We start from the raw sequence: 13,693 nt of genomic DNA, 5'->3' as shown, positions 1-13,693 counted from the left end.
TAATATACCTATATCTATATTTGCTTTAGCAATCTCATTGGATGAAAAAAGCAAGGTAATACAAAAATATTATAATTTTTTTAAAAAAAAATTGATTTCAAATCTATAACAAAATTAGTATAGGGAGTAGTGGACAGCTTTATATCTTCTGTCCAATAATATAAAAGGAAATAAAAAAGACTGAAATGGATGGCAAGGCTTGGGGAAAGGTGGATTCCAGGGGTTAAAAAAAAAAAAGGAAACAAACAAAAAAAAGGACTACATTTTGGAGAGATTTTCTATTACTGGGGATCACAGTTAGTTAAGCCATCCACTTAATTATTTTTTCTCCTATTTATTTGTTGTCCTAACATGCCAAGCACATGCTTCAAATCCTTTTCATTCACTTTCCTTATGCTTAGATGACGATTGCCCTGGTAACAGCAGAACTATCTTGCACCCTCTCTCCTTTTTGTTCAGGCTTCTTTTCAAATGTCACCTTATCAGACAGACTTTCCCCATATTATCCAAAATAATTGTTGTGGCCTTCTCAGCATTCTTTACTTCATTATCTGCTTTATTTTGCCATATAATAATTAAAACCTCATGACATAATTTATCTACCTATTTGTTGGCTTGCCTTTTTCATTTGTATGTAAGCTCCACGCAAGCATCAAGAACAAAATTTGACAAAAGTATGAAACAGAAAGTATTACCAATTATTTGGTACCTTGAAAATGAAAGAGCTGAGACCTCTCACCAATAGATTTTTGGGAAACAATGGTTGCTTACTCATGAACAAAAGCAGAAAATAATACAGGAATAATATGTTATTTATGTCTTCTTTAAATACTAGAGAGATAACATGAACAAAAATGACATGAAATTAAATAACAAATGCTTTTCACTGGATTTGTTATTATGCCTCTAAATCTGTTACTTACAAATAAAATTAACAAAATAAGTTCAATCCTGTTTGCATTTAATCAAAGAAAATCTTATTTCCAAAAAGGCTACATCTTACATTCAACACAATCTGAAATTACATTTCAGCAAATTGAACTGCAAATTACAAATAACACAAAAATTATATGTTCTTTACATATTTTGATCTTAAATAAATACAACAATTCAACAAAGTGGGATCTTTGGTGACAACCTCAAGCACTAAGTTAAATATTTATTATGAGGAGTATTTTCTATGTGGAAATAATTCTGTTCTCCCTAGGTTTCTCTTTTTGATATACATTGCTCATTAATAATGATGAATTCTTACAGATTTTACATATTTGGAATCTTTTACATTAACCAAATCATTGCCATTTTCCTCCTATTTACATACTACACAGATGTTACTTACCAGTTGTATATTCAGATGATGCCGAAGGACAGAAAATTGAAAGCATTACAAGTCTTTACCATTTGCCCACTGCCTTCACAAGGTGATTTTTTTTTACCATGATTTTAAAATTTTTATTTTTAAAATTAAGCATACTCATTGACAATCCAGAAACAGTCCTTACTGATTTCTTGGACACACACACTTAACACAGTTAAAAGTGATTCCCCAGCTTTTCAATGATATGGTAGAAGAAAGAAGTTTAAAAAGCTGCATTTGAATTCTTCCATCTTTTTTTCAAAAAAATTCTTAATTTACTATCAAGCCACTCACCATACCCTAAGGAGACAGTTTCCAAAAAGCCAGCAAAACCTCAAAATAGGAACCCTAAGTATCACAGCAAAATTACCCCCAAAACACTGCTGTTACAAAAAAAGGTAGGAAGACAAATTCCCATAGCTCATTTGAGAAGACTTTTTTTTTCTTCTATGAAAGTCCGTCCCTTGCCTGGTGTAGCTTAGTCACGGTCCAGGAGAGTGCTCACACACCACATCGGTCATAGAGAAGACTTTTAAAATCAGAAAATTAAGATCAGAACTACAGTGCTGTGTACAGGTTCAAAGTCCAGACTAATTTAAAAACATTCAGCTTTTTAACCTTGGGACTATATTAGGCCTTCTCTTACTCCAGCAGATGAAATAAAAACACATGATGCTGGAATTAGTATTAACATTGTCCTTACCAACAGAGGCAGGGGAAGAGTAAAGGGAGAAAATGTGGAACTAAAAAAGGTTTGTCCCTAAGCTCTACTGCTCAGGAAAGTAGGATAGGGCAGAAATTCTTCTGAGCCAGTATCATTACATTGTAGATTTCACTCAAAACCAGTGGACTATATATACCACTCATAAATATTAAGTGACTTACAGTGTTTGTGTGGTTTGTTTTGTTTTTGAGACAGGGTCTCGCTCTGTAGTTCAGGCTGGCCTTGAACTCACGATGTAGCCTATGTGGACCCCTCAAACTTGAAGCAACCCTCCTGCCTCAGCCTCCTGAGTGCTGGGATTAGAGGTGTGCACCACTACACCCAGCTGTGTTTGTGGTATTAAAAATATTTTTAAATTATTATATATTTTTATTCTAAAAAGCAGTAGATCAAAATGACACTGGGCCATCCAGCCAGTTACAGACTAAAGGCTCCTCCAAAAAGAACTTAGCAAAAACTGAGGTTGGGAAGAATGTAACATGTAGTGAATGAATGAGTTAAGGTTCTCAATACAGTTTTCGTAAGAATGCTACCCATCCAGTGGTATGTGGTAGTACTGAAGGAGCTCCAACAGAATGCCTCAGAGGGATGCTTCTTGGAGGCAGGTCTGTATGTTTGGCTCTTGACCCTCATCTACATCTTGGGAAAAAAAATAAATACTTATGTTTAACTGTTTAGAGCTTTGGACACATTATATAATATTCAGTATTCTGTAGTTTTCTTTTTCTGAAACTTTGGCTTATAATTCTATCAATTTATGTTACATGGAAAAATGGATGCCTTAGTAAATGGTACCAAATAAAAATATAAATCTTGTTCTTTCTTATCTTCTACTCAGGAGGAGAGACTGCATCGTGCCCTAAAATCCAGTTTCTTAGTGTACTTGAGGAAAGATTAGGACAAACAATTCCACTTCCACATTGTGAGCAGGGGTGAACTAGTCTTCAATCTCATCTTCCTAAACATCGTCATTAACATCCACAGCATGGAACAACCTGTTAAAACACAGGGAATCAGGATCATTGAAATATTTGTAAGAATTTGCTCTAGAGAGTGAACCCATACAAATCCAACAGAAATATTGCATACAGCCAGTACATGTCATCTTGTTATATCCATCCAATTTCTGTATGGGCGTTCTACCACATGGGCAGCTCTTTGAGTTCTTTTCCAACCACTCCTTACTCTCCATCTCTTCTAGGGCCTTCTGAATCACCCTCTTCCCATACCTCTGTTCCAAAAATCTTCTAGTAGCTTCATCTGCTTGTAGGTATTCATTTTGTAACTCTATTAATTTTTCTGCAGTTACCTTACATGGAGAGACCCCATGGTAAGTCAATCTGCACAAGGTATAGAAGGCAAAATTGCAGCTGGAGCAGATGCCCATGGTGCCACCAGGCTCCTGCATCACAGGCAGCCGGCAGCATGGGAGGGGCCAGTATACCACATCTGCCATCAGGTCCAAGGTGGACTGGAGGAGAAGGCAGTCATACTGGGCAAATAATTCTGCTTCCACTAGCTCTTTGACCTGACCAGGAGTGGCCACTGAAGTGCACTTTGGTTCTGGGCAGTTGAGACACTGAACTTGGCCATCTTTGATCTGGATTTCAAAGTAGCCCTTCAGACAAGCTTTGCAGTACACATGCCTGCACTCCAAGAAGTACATGCATTCACTACCCAGCTTCTCACAGAAACAGATATTGCACAGGAATAATTTATTATTAAAGCATTTGGTCTACTGAGCTTGATCGAACTCCAAGATTTCTTGCATTAGACTTGACAGTGATTCCACATCCTGCACAGCTCTCTCATCTACCACTTCCTCTTGGTCTGCATCAGGTCCAACAGCTCTTCCGAAATCTACTTCTGTATTGGGAGAGGCTTGAGCTGTCCTTCTCTGCACATTTTTCTGAGAACCCATCTTGAGCTCAAAAGGAGAGACAATATTCAGATATGCTATGGTCTCCTCCTTAAGAAAGTGCATCCAGGCAAATAGGACCATGCTGCCTCGGTGTTCTTCCCACAGGTTGTCTGAGTGCTTGCAGAGAGCAGAGAGCTGAGCTGGTGACAGCCATTTTCCACTAAGTGTGAATGAAGGTGGGGAGGAGGATGGATAATCTGGTGGCAGTTCAAAGTTCAGCACAAGTGGAGGCAGAAAGCAAATCGTATATTCAAAGTCACTATTCTGGAGACACTCATTTGAATTGCCCCTCACGAATATCTTGAAATTTTGTGGCAAATCCAAATAAATTCTGGTTTCTCCACCTTGGACAGATTCTGCTTTTCTAAATTCATCTCTATCATAAATACTTGCCAGTGCCAGCAATTCATTCTCCTGAGCTTCTCGGTCTTCTGACGTCATTTACTTGTCTGTTAATGACAACCAGAAGGAAAGGATATTAACACTGCAGCCTGTATTTCAGTTCCGTTTGTAATTTGTGCAAATCCCATTTATTCTCCAGCAAGTGGAGCTGAGAAAGACGCTAAGATGTGAAACTCATATTTGATATATTATGAAAATCCTGCCATCTTCCGGCCGCCCCGACGCGCCAAGCCCGAAAGTTCCGTACTCCGCCAGTGCCCCGGGGCCCTGCTCCTCCACTGGCCAGCCCAGCCTAGAGAGCTCTGGTCAATCCACGTACCGCCTCTTCCATCTTCACCCAAGGTGATTTTTAAGAGCAGGTCAGGTAGTGGAGACACAGGGGCGATTCAACAGTAACAAAATGGGAGTATTTTTAAAAATCAACAGAACTTTGAATAATCTTCACAATCGCTCTCAAGATTCATGCTAATGGGCTAGGGATTTAGCTCAGTGATTTTGCCGCCTGCTGCGCAAGCCCAAGGACCGGAGTTTGATCCCCACCCCCAGTACCAAAAAAAAAAAAAAAAGATTCATGCTAATGACTATGAATGATGAACAAAGATTTTGATAAAATGTCTTGTCACCCTTATTTTTCAATCAACATAATATGAAATTTAGACAGAAGTATATATTGTTGAAACACATGACTTTTCTTTAAAATAAACTTCCAAAAATTATTTATTAGCACACCCATTCCCATAACCTGTGAATCATGAGCCCTTCTACACACAGACCCTGCAAAACGTGTGCTCTTGAGAGCATTCCTTGGATCGAGATCCATGCAGCAGAGGCTCCTGGGGCCAGAGAGCCATTGCTATGAGCTCAGGAAGATGACACAGTGGTGAGCAGCAGAGAGAGGCCCCTTCCAAGACTTATTGTTGTTGAAAATTGAAGCCCACTGGGAGAGCAAAGACAGAGCAGAACTACCGTAATTGCTGAGTTTCTAGGAACACCACCTCCTACTGAACCTGGACCTGCTAGGGGAGAAGGGCAGCTCAACCCTGTACTAGAACCTTGTAGAGTTCTAACCCACAGGTCAGGGAGCTCAATTCTGGCCTTGAATCTCACTGCACTATAGCTGGTTTGCTGAAACTAGCCAACTTGGCTCTGCATGCTGATGCCCATGTTGTATACCAGCAATAACAGAGTTGTATAACAGCAATAACCAGAGCAATAACAATGCCTAGAAGGGGACCTTTTTTTTTCACAGAACTAGAGAAAATAGTCCAAAATTTCATTTGGAACCAGAAGAGTCCTAGAATAGCAAAAGCAATTCTAGGTAACAAAGACAAGGTAGAGGGTGTCACAAGCCTGACTTGAAACTATATTACAAAGCTACTGTGATAAAATCAGCATGGTACTGGCAAAGAAACAAATCAATGGAATAGATAAGAAGATGCAGAAACAACTCCAGACATACTACTTCACCTCTTCTTTGACAAAGGAGCCAAACACACTCCATGGGGGAAAGAGAGCTTCTTTAATAAAAGGTGCTGGAAAAATTGGGTTTCAACTTCCCAAAGATTAAAACTAGACCTGTATCTCTCACCATTCACTAAAGTAAAATTGAAATGGATCAATGATCTAAATATTGAAACAGAAACACGGAACTAGCTGGAAGAGAGGTTAGCTAAAACTCTTAAAGACATTGGCATAGGAAAAAACTTCATGAACAAAACCTTAGTCACACGTGAACTAGTACAAAGAATCAACAACTGGGATCTCATCTTTTTAAAAAGCTTCTGCACAGCAAGAGAAATCACCAACAGAGTGAAGAGACAACCCATGATGTAGGAAAAAAATTTTACCAGCTGTTTTTCAGACAAAGATCTATTATCTAGAAAACATGAAGAATTTAAAAAAATCAGGCCTCCCAAATTTGAAGACCCAGCCCACAAATGAACATCTGAAATTAATAGACTTTCTCAGACAAAGAAGTAGAAACAGAAAATAAACATATGAAAAAATATTCAACATCAATGGTCATTTGAGAGATGCAAATGAAAACAATTTTGAGATTCGAACTCACTCCAGAAAGAATGGCTGCTATTAAGAAATCAATCAATGGGGCTGGGGATTTAGCTCAGTGGTTCCGCCGCCTGCCTTGCAAGCACAAGGACCCGAGTTCGATCCCTGGTACCAAAAAAAAAGAAATCAATCAAAAGCAAATGCTGTAGGTGGTTGTAGGGAAAAGGAACCCTGTTCCACTGCTGCTGGGAGTGTAGACTCCTGCAACCACTGTGGAAATTAGTATGGAGATACCTCAAAAAACTACCATTAGAGGTGCCATATGGCCCAGGTATTCTCCTGCTGGGTATCTTCCCAAAAGAAATAAAAGAATCATGCCTAAGCGATATATGCGTACTCATGTTTATATCAGCATAATTTGTAATAACTAAATCTTGGAAACAGCCCAAATGCCCATCAGCTGAAGACTGAAAAAAGAAGTTGTGTTTTTTTAAAATAAAATGTAGTGTAACTCAGCCATAAAGAATGAGAAACCAGGGCCGGGGATTTAGCTCGGTGGTTTTGAGGCCGGCTGCTCAAGGGCAAGGACCCAAATTCGATCCCCGGTACCCCCCCCCCCCCCGTGCCACAAAAGAATGAGAAACTAGAGGCTTTTTTACCTGAATGGATGCATGTTGAGGCCATACTCTCAAGTGAAATAAATAGAGCACACATGTGTAAAAACTTAATAGTCTTTCTGGTGTGAGAAACTACAAGTTTAAATGAGGACCAAAGTGTATAATAGATAATGTGAAATATGAAGGAAAGGTCCAAATGGGAAGAGGAAGAGGAATTGGGGGACAGGGAAAAGGAAAGAAGGGAAAAAATATGAGAAAAGGAAAAACTGGAAACAAAGTCTTTGTAAATAGGGAGGGGTAGAAGGGTTGAAGTTAGGTCAGGAGAATGGGGAAAAAATGAGAACCAAAATATATCATGTACAAGTACAAATTGCCAATGATGAATGTTATCATATTGTATACCTAAAATGTACCAATAAACTTAATGAAAAAAGGTTATTATTTATGGATATCAATGCATCATTCTAAATTTTAGAGTACTGTAATATTTCTTATGTCTAGTACCCTTTAAAATATGTTTCATAATTTACTTATTAAGTAATAGTGCATTTACTATGAACCCTGTGAGTGTACAAACAGCATGAAGGAAGACAAAGATTAATGTATTTGCTGAGTACTTTCTATGTGGTATACCTTAAAATGAAACATATATATAATGGATTTTTCCTCAAAACTTTGTGAAACATTGTAATTTCTGTTTCATAGATTAAGAAACAAAGTCTTTGAGATGTACTGACATTATATCAGGTTTACTCAACTTAATAAGTGACAGCTCTTAAAATCAAAACCAGATCTGGTTAACCCAAGAGTAATATTCATTTATACAGTTTTAGAGTTTGATATACTTTGATATTGGTCCTCTCTTTTAATCAAGATGGATCACCAATCATTGTAAATTTTCTCTTCAGTCATTGCCTGCCAATTTGCATTATTTCCATTTCTGTCTTCTGGACTTTGTCCTATCCATTTATCTTTTATACATACTGTTCTGAAAGATTCCTAAAACATATAATGTATACCACAGGTTTTTTTTTTAAATTGGACAAATATTTTTCCTTTTTTAAGGTATAAATATAAAAATCAATACCATTTCAATGTATCAAGAGTTTTCATTTCTTTATTGTTCAGCTGTATGCATTTGCTTTGTGAATCTTTCCTTCTCTGAACTAATTCTGATTAGGATTTCTGTCAAAGAAAGAAAGAAAATTATAAATAAAGTTAAATTTTAAGAATTCATAGAAATATATGATCATATTTTATTTAAAACTGTGTAAGTGTGAAAATAAATCAAATGATAAAAAATACTACTAATAATTTTATATTAGGAAAATTGTACAATGAATTAAGAAAGTTTAAATTGCAGTTGAAATATTGAGTGATAAACAAAAGACAATACAATTAAATTAATTTTCAGAAGAATTGAAACTAGATTGGTGTAAGCATAAAAATTTAGTGATTGCTCAGTTTCTGAGATTAGATGTTAACTGGCCTGCATTCATAAAGAAGATTTGAACTCTACAGGCCTTATTCAGGACTCAGGATTTCTGATAATGAGCATCTTACCTCAATTTTTGAGAGAAGGCATCAGTGTGGTATGGTACTGTCAGAAAATCTAGATTAGAATGCAGAAATGCTAGAAACTAGCATAAAATACATATAAGTTATATTATTTTTAAGTCTTTAGATTAATATTCTAGAAATAATCTTCACTACTTCTTTTTCCTTTCAAAACTACTTCCCACAAAATCTTTTCAATTTCTTCAATTATTATACCTAGCTATACGAACATAATATTTCTTCTTGCATTTCCCATGGGATGCTTCTCAGACCTGAGCACTCAGCTGTACTTTCATTTCTGTAGAAGCCTATTTTGAAATAAATCAGACACACAAATTTAAATATCACATCATTTCTCTTATATCAAAAAAATGTGAAGAAAGAGCACAATGCAAGATAGGAGGAAAAAAGGAAATTTATCTTTTGCAAAAGTGGAAGGTACTGAGAGATGGAGGGAAGGGACAGGGAGATGAGAGGAAAGGGGCAAAACAAAGAATTAATATGTATTATGTGCACGAACCAACTCTTCATAAGGAATGTAATCATTATGTACTGGAAACATACAATAATAAAAAATGAAAGCTGAAAAAAGGAATTAAATGATTTATAAAGAAAGGTAACAACATTTAAAGTAGTATAAAAAAACAAATATCTGGACTGTTATTTCTATCTATATCTCAAAATTTCCTAAAAAGAAGGCATCAACTGTGTATAAAGGCAAGCATTGGCACCTTCCAGCTTATTTGTGAACTTTGTTACTGAATGAACTTTGGTTACAGCATTGAGTTTTTCCATTGGAGTAAAATATATATTTTGCTGAATGATATACTTCTTTATTCTAACTCTTGTATTTCTCCAATCCAATAGTTGATTATTCTTATAAAATGTTAAATTATAAGTCATTTCCCATCTTAGAACACCTCATGAATTTTCTAATGAGAATAAAATTACAACCTAATATTAGAACCCTAGACTATTAATATTAAGTCTAACACCATGTCTTGCCCTCTCCTCTGACACACTCATTGAAAGATGTCTTCATGTCCTTCCAGGGTGTTCAAGCTTTTAATGGCTTCCAGCAGCCTGTCCTTATTCTAGTTTGCTTTTTTCTTGCTTTTATGTTGATTCTTTTCCTCTGTTTTCCAGACACCATCTATTTATCCTGTATAGCCTCTTTATCTATTAATTAGTAATCTTGTCTATCATTTAGATCAACTCTAATGACAATTTTACAAGATCCTCTAAAGATTCTATTTAAAGTACTGAAATGTATGTGCAACACCTTTACCATCTGAGCAAGTTGGTTCCTCATAACACTTACCCCAATGTTTTTTTTAATTATTTGCTTAGTTGTTTATTGCTTTTCTGCCTAAATAATGAGTAAGATTTAAGAAGGCACCAGGAAACCCACTTCATAGTGCAGTTAGAGCCCCATAGAAAGTGTGCAACTCATACTTCTTGGGTGATTGAATAGAAACAACTTAATGACAAATATTGATCATCTCCACCTAATAGTCTAAATTATTATTGTAAATTTATCCATATCAGTGTTGGATAGTTTTGGCCTAATTAAATTATAGATTAATTAAATCAATACATTTATTGAACATCATCAACACTTCTCTCCTTATTGACCAATTCATGATTGTTTGTATTTTAATTTTCCTAAATCTAGTAGGAGATCCACTGTTGAATCTGACAATCACTCACATCTTACAATTCCCTAGCCTTCTGCTGGAATAACCTATTGCCAGAGAATATATTAGAGGTTACATGTGTTAACACACCCTAAAAAGTTTCTGCGGTCCATAGAAATAATAAAATAATATTATGAAAACAAATGAAACTCTATGGAATTTAATGTCTACTGTAAATTGACTCAATGAATGTATTGAAAGCATTCTTTAATGCCTGTTATTTGCCACATTAGCCCTTTTACTCTGCCAAACAAGAAATAAATGTCAAACTAAGTTTTCATTTTAATGCTCCTGATTGTATCATTCTCCGTGATTTGAATATCCATTTGTGTTCAAGTATGGACATGTATATATATACAAGATATGGATTTGAATAGGAAACAATTCATACTTCAATTACTAATCTAGTCTATGGCTTTTTAAAAGATCTCTATCCATCTCAAAACAAGCTCTGAAATGAATCATGGTAGCCTAACCTTATATAAGGTAGGTAACTTTATGAACTACTGTTATGCATGAAAATTAAAATTTTACAAATTTCTATAACATGTAAAATTTTATGTTGTTAACTAAAGAAGTATCCTCCTGAAGAATGACTTGAACACTGGAGAATTGTGTGGTTGCAAAGCAGACATTTCTATGATTTATCTGTGCAAGTCTGGGAAAGGAACTTGTGAAATAATTGTGAAAATCATTGTGAAAGTTGTATGTATATTATGAGAATTAGAAAAAAATTCAATCATTTTATTTTGTGGGTTAGTCATACACTATCTTTGTTTTGTTTTGTTGTGTCTTTAACTAAGATATATTTATATTCCTCTCAATGCGCTAAATGAATACATAGCTAATTCTCAACAGTAATTGGTTGATTTATGGAAATAACAAATGGTTTCAATTACCAATGCATGGCTAGTCATTTTTTTGTGTCAGAAATCATAGTCTGTGCTTTAAAAGCTCCTGTTGAAGTGTAGATTTGTAACAATATATCAAAAATAATGAAGGAAAACTCTGGTAAGCTTGTGCTGTTGGACGATCTGTTACCTCAAGCTTCCTCAGTCAGAAATCTACAAAATCAGAAGGAATTTTGAGTCTATCTGGTATTATAAGTTGTAGTGGTCTATTATACCCATTCCAATAGCAGTAAGTGCAAGCAAGCTCATGTACCGAAAAATTTTGTTTAAAATAAATTAATTTTTAAAGAAAAATTTATATGAAATACAGCATTCTTATTTAAAAATAAAAATTTGACTGATTTACAATTTTTTCTTCATTTGACTAAATTTATACTACAGTGAAACACAATTCATTATATGTGGTGGGTAATATCCATAAATTCCATATGTTCAACTTAATAAATATAAATGGGTAAGTTCTGTAACTGGCAAAGTAGCCTCTGGTGTTCTTAGTAAAACTTACTGTTTCATTCACACTATTATGAATTTTCTCAGTGCACCTTCATATCTTTTATGTTTTAAGCAGTCTGATGCTACTTTTTTAAAATCGTAAATTCCTTTATTCACTAACTTCTCATTATTTTCCCAACACACATGAGGGTAAACTTAAGTTAAATGATTTACCAACTAAAGCAAATATTTTAAATGTATTTCTCTTATTTGAAATGGTTTTAGAATCTGCCTAAGGCATGAATACTGTCCCTTGAAAAAAATCACACAAAAATTGATTATTAATTTTTGTCATTCATTTCCAAAATTCCCAGCTGATGAGAAAAACAATATTATGATTAAGAATCATATATTGTGAGTGCACACTCAGTTTATAGTAATTTATATTTTTATAAAATACTTGTAAACATTGGAATACCAACTATTGAAATTTTATAATTGTTGTAGTCAAGGTTCGCCAGGGTATAGATTTAGTACAGAGCACATAATTTACAGGATTATTTTATAATAGTCATCCAAAAAGTCAAATGCAGAGGAGTGCAAGAGATCTGTCCACACTCGAGAGACCTGAAGAATGTAGCTGAGGGCCTGGATCCCAGAGCAATGTCCTGCACAAGTCCAGCTGAAGGCCTAGGGTGCAAGACAATGTCCTCTACAGGTCCATCCAGAGGCCTAGAGCCCAGGGCAATGTCTCATGCAAGTCTGCATGGAGGATCTGCACTGGGAATGCCCAAGGGGCGTGGTGGAAGCTAGAAAGTCTGTAACAGTGGGGTGAAAGATTTGAACCACCAGGCTGAGAGATTTGCATTGGAGCCAGGAATTCATGCTCAAGGTGAAGATCTGAGCTCTCCCTGAAGAGAACAGCAGCCATTCCCAGTGATAGCGAGGACTCGAGTTCCTCCAAAGATGAGAACACCACAGTTCATATCAGGAAACCAGCCAGGGCAAGCTTCTCCAGGAAAATCAACAGTTTAGGATCTTCCCCTCTTTTTATGCCATTGGCAACGATCCTCAGGTGGTTCTTCCATGCTCAGAATCATGCTGCCTCAGTTCAGCTGGGCATTCTAAGTTGACCACTAGTTAATCCACAATATACAAATTTTTATATTCAGTAATGTGAAAGTTGTTTAAATATATAAATTATTTTAAGTAAATATAACTATTTACCTTTTTCATGGTTTGTCTGTTTTTGAGACAAGGTCTCGTTATGTGATTCAAGATGGCTTGAACTCACTATGTAGCCCAGGCTAACCTTGAATTCATGGTGATCCTCCTGCCTCAGCCTACCCGGTCCTGGCTGTACAGTAGTGTGCCACCATGCCTGGCACAAATATCTACCTTTAAAGCACTAAGCATTTAATAGTTGCTTAGCATATTTTTATTTGACTCACACAAAAATTAAATATAATTTTCTTCTCCCTAAATTTGAAAAACTCTGGGAAGAAACATTATTACTACAGTCAAGCCAATGAATATGTCCATTACCAAACATAAATATCATTCTGCATGTGTGTGTGTGTAAAATCTACTCTTTTAGCTAATTTCCTGTATATAATTAAATAATGATAACTATAGTCCTCATACTCTACATTAGGTATTAGATTTATTCATCTCAAATAACTGGAAATCTGTAAACTCTTTAATAATCAGTAAGCTTTTAATAACTATTTAATGTAATAAAATATACATTATCTTCAAGAAATACCTTATTTACACACAAGTGTGATTTAAATTATGTGAGCATCCTGCATCAGTGAACAAAGACAAAAATGAAGACAACAATAATTTATCTATCAGAAGGAAAAAATATAAAATGCTGCCTAAAACATAGAAAATATTTAGAGAAGAAAAACAAAACAAACTATTTGTGGAAAATCTATTCCCTAGAAACACTTGACTTCACTGTGACTTCTGGTACTAGTTCATAACATCTCAAGTTATTTATTCCTATAGTATCTTAATTGTATTACTTTCTCCTACCTTGTTTATTTCGTGGATTTGTAATATA

The 13,693-nt window shown here is 35.4% G+C and overlaps 1 pseudogene; it reads right to left on the bottom strand.

The window, feature by feature from the left end:
* Positions 1 to 3,018: 3,018 nt before the first annotated feature.
* LOC101719815 (E3 ubiquitin-protein ligase RNF14 pseudogene) lies at positions 3,019 to 4,622 on the bottom strand (annotated as a pseudogene).
* Positions 4,623 to 13,693: the final 9,071 nt, after the last annotated feature.

This window comes from Heterocephalus glaber, unplaced genomic scaffold (genome assembly GCF_053883595.1).
Source record: "Heterocephalus glaber isolate CG9 unplaced genomic scaffold, H.glaber_assembly_v1.0 deba00001577, whole genome shotgun sequence".
NCBI lineage: Eukaryota > Metazoa > Chordata > Mammalia > Rodentia > Bathyergidae > Heterocephalus > Heterocephalus glaber.
Note: the sequence above shows the minus strand (reverse complement) of the source record. Positions and strands in the feature narration are given on the sequence as shown.